Genomic DNA, 3,076 nt, shown 5'->3' on the forward strand with positions numbered 1-3,076 from the left:
CAGTTTGAACATTAAATATCTTGCCTTTGTAGTGTATTAAATAATATGTCGGTTGAACATGATTTGCAAATCATTGTATTTTGTTTTTTTCAGTACGAAGTGAATTGAGGGAAGGGTCACGAGTCGTGGGCCTCAGCCAATGATTTGAGAAGTCTAAATTATAGAATATTTCTCAAGAAGAGTAAGATGTTAAATGATTGCAGGTCCACAACATCCGATGACGAGACATACGATAACAGAGAACGAGCTCCAGATAGCAGAGGATGGTTTCGATCCATCGACCTCTGGGTTATGGGCCCAGCACGCTTCCGCTGCGCCACTCTGCTCTCTAGTCATTGTAGTTGGTATGTGCAACAGGGATGTTCGGGTTGTCTCATGGATCAGTCCAAGACACATTTGGTCTTTCCCGATGACACAATGTCAGACGACTGCCACTGTCCGAGAGGTGGAAGCAGAAAACCTGTCACCGGTCAACGCGACGGGACACACTCGTTACGATGGTGACGACAACAACAATGCGCCGCGTCAATGTCTTGTTTCTGTTTGTGCCTGTACGTGTGAGTGACTGTGGGGGGACAAAATGTGGAAAAACCTGTTCGTCACTGGTGCTCGGGAGAGAACGCTCATTGAAGGATTGCTTGAGGTATGTTCACGTACTTTTCATACGATACGGCTCGCAAGCAGGCAACAAAATGTTATGTACCCTAGCAAAGGCAAGCACATACGGTTGCACGTAAACATGCCGGCGTTCCGTCGAATCATGCCCTAAAGCTTCGGTAAACATTGGTTTGTGCGTGTGAAGAAATGTTAACAACAGCGTGCAAGTATAACAACGGTAAGCACGGGAGGTGACGCGCCGGTTAAAATACGCAATCCTACTGGTCTCTGTCAAGTTGCGCTGTCGGAGAGTTGTTGATATGTCACACTACACGGAAGATATCAAAAAAGAATCCAATTTGCCAGACTTCATTTTGGCGTCGCAGGGCCAAATCGTTTGCCGTGGCTTGTCACACAACAACTTTTGTCACCATACTTCCCGTTCGGTCGGGCTTAGATTTATCAAAAAATTCCCCGCACAATAACAGGGTTTGCAGGTAGTGTGGCTGAGCGGTCCAAGGTGCTGGATTTAAGCTCCAGTCTTTCAGGAGGCGTGGGTTCAAATCCTGCCACTTCCTTTTCAATATCGTTAATATCCTACCATTTTGTCATTGGCTCCGACGAGGCGTTTGGGACAATACGTTTTTTTGGCCACAAAAAAGTCGAGCTCTTTGCCGTTCTGTTTGGACTGTTTGCTTGTCGCCGTAAAATATTAGCTCCTCTGAAAGTGTTTGCCTTAATGTCATTACCTTTGGCTTTCACGCTGAACTGTCGTGCCTCCTTTATGGGTACTGACACAGTGATTTTAAATTAACAGAACAATGAATAAAGGACGAATTTTTTTTGTCAGTACGAAGTGAATTGAGGAAAGGGTCATGAGTCGTGGGCCTCAGCCAATGAGTTGAGAAGTCTTAATTGCACAATATTTCTCACGAAGAGTAAGATGTTAAACGATAGCAGTTCCACAAGATCCTATGACTAGACATACGATAACAGAGAACGAGCTCCAGATAGCAGAGGATGGTTTCGATCCATCGACCTCTGGGTTATGGGCCCAGCACGCTTCCGCTGCGCCACTCTGCTCTCTAGTCATTGTATTTGGTATGTGCAACAGGGATGTTTGGGTTGTCTCATGGATCACTCCAAGACACATTTGGTCTTTCCCGATGACACAATGTCAGACGACTGCCATCAAACCTTGTTGTTTCTGGGGCAGACAGTGGTAACACTATTCGACATTTATTCCGATAGCACCCTATCCTGTCTTTTACCATCACTGGCTTTATCTTGTCAAATCAAACACTGTCCGAGAGGTGGAAGCAGAAAACCTGTCACCGGTCAACGCGACGGGACACACTCGTTACGATGGTGACGACAACAACAATGCGCCGCGTCAATGTCTTGTTTCTGTTTGTGCCTGTACGTGTGAGTGACTGTGGGGGGACAAAATGTGGAAAAACCTGTTCGTCACTGGTGCTCGGGAGAGAACGTTCATTGAAGGATTGCTTGAGGTATGTTCACGTACTTTTCATACGATACGGCTCGCAAGCAGGCAACAAAATGTTATGTACCCTAGCAAAGGCAAGCACATACGGTTGCACGTAAACATGCCGCCGTTCCGTCGAATCATGCCCTAAAGCTTCGGTAAACATTGGTTTGTGCGTGTGAAGAAATGTTAACAACAGCGTGCAAGTATAACAACGGTAAGCACGGGAGGTGACGCGCCGGTCAAAATACGCAATCCTACTGGTCTCTGTCAAGTTGCGCTGTCGGAGAGTTGTTGATATGTCACACTACACGGAAGATATCAAAAAAGAATCCAATTTGCCAGACTTCATTTTGGCGTCGCAGGGCCAAATCATTTGCCGTGGCTTGTCACACAACAACAAGTTTTGTCACCATACTTCCCGTTCGGTCAGGCTTAGATTTATCAAAAAATTCCCCGCACAATAACAGGGTTTGCAGGTAGTGTGGCTGAGCGGTCCAAGGTGCTGGATTTAAGCTCCAGTCTTTCAGGAGGCGTGGGTTCAAATCCTGCCACTTCCTTTTCAATATCGTTAATATCCTACCATTTTGTCATTGGCTCCGACGAGGCGTTTGGGACAATACGTTTTTTTGGCCACAAAAAAGTCGAGCTCTTTGCCGTTCTGTTTGGACTGTTTGCTTGTCGCCGTAAAATATTAGCTCCTCTGAAAGTGTTTGCCTTAATGTCATTACCTTTGGCTTTCACGCTGAACTGTCGTGCCTCCTTTATGGGTACTGACACAGTGATTTTAAATTGACAGAACAATGAATAAAGGACGAATTTTTTTTGTCAGTACGAAGTGAATTGAGGAAAGGGTCATGAGTCGTGGGCCTCAGCCAATGAGTTGAGAAGTCTTAATTGCACAATATTTCTCACGAAGAGTAAGATGTTAAATGATAGCAGTTCCACAAGATCCTATGACTAGACATACGATAACAGAGAACAAGCTCTAGA

At 45.5% G+C, this 3,076-nt stretch overlaps 2 non-coding genes across 2 annotated transcripts; both read right to left on the reverse strand.

The window, feature by feature from the left end:
• Nucleotides 1-254: 254 nt before the first annotated feature.
• trnam-cau (transfer RNA methionine (anticodon CAU)) lies at nucleotides 255-326 on the reverse strand. Its single transcript has one exon. It is a non-coding gene; the product is annotated as a tRNA-Met (tRNA).
• A 1,282-nt stretch (nucleotides 327-1,608) lies between these two features.
• On the reverse strand, nucleotides 1,609-1,680 carry trnam-cau (transfer RNA methionine (anticodon CAU)). The gene has a single exon. It is a non-coding gene; the product is annotated as a tRNA-Met (tRNA).
• Between the last annotated feature and the right edge of the window lie 1,396 nt (nucleotides 1,681-3,076).

Source organism: Phyllopteryx taeniolatus, unplaced genomic scaffold, assembly GCF_024500385.1.
Source record: "Phyllopteryx taeniolatus isolate TA_2022b unplaced genomic scaffold, UOR_Ptae_1.2 contig_33, whole genome shotgun sequence".
NCBI classification, from domain to species: Eukaryota; Metazoa; Chordata; class Actinopteri; order Syngnathiformes; family Syngnathidae; genus Phyllopteryx; species Phyllopteryx taeniolatus.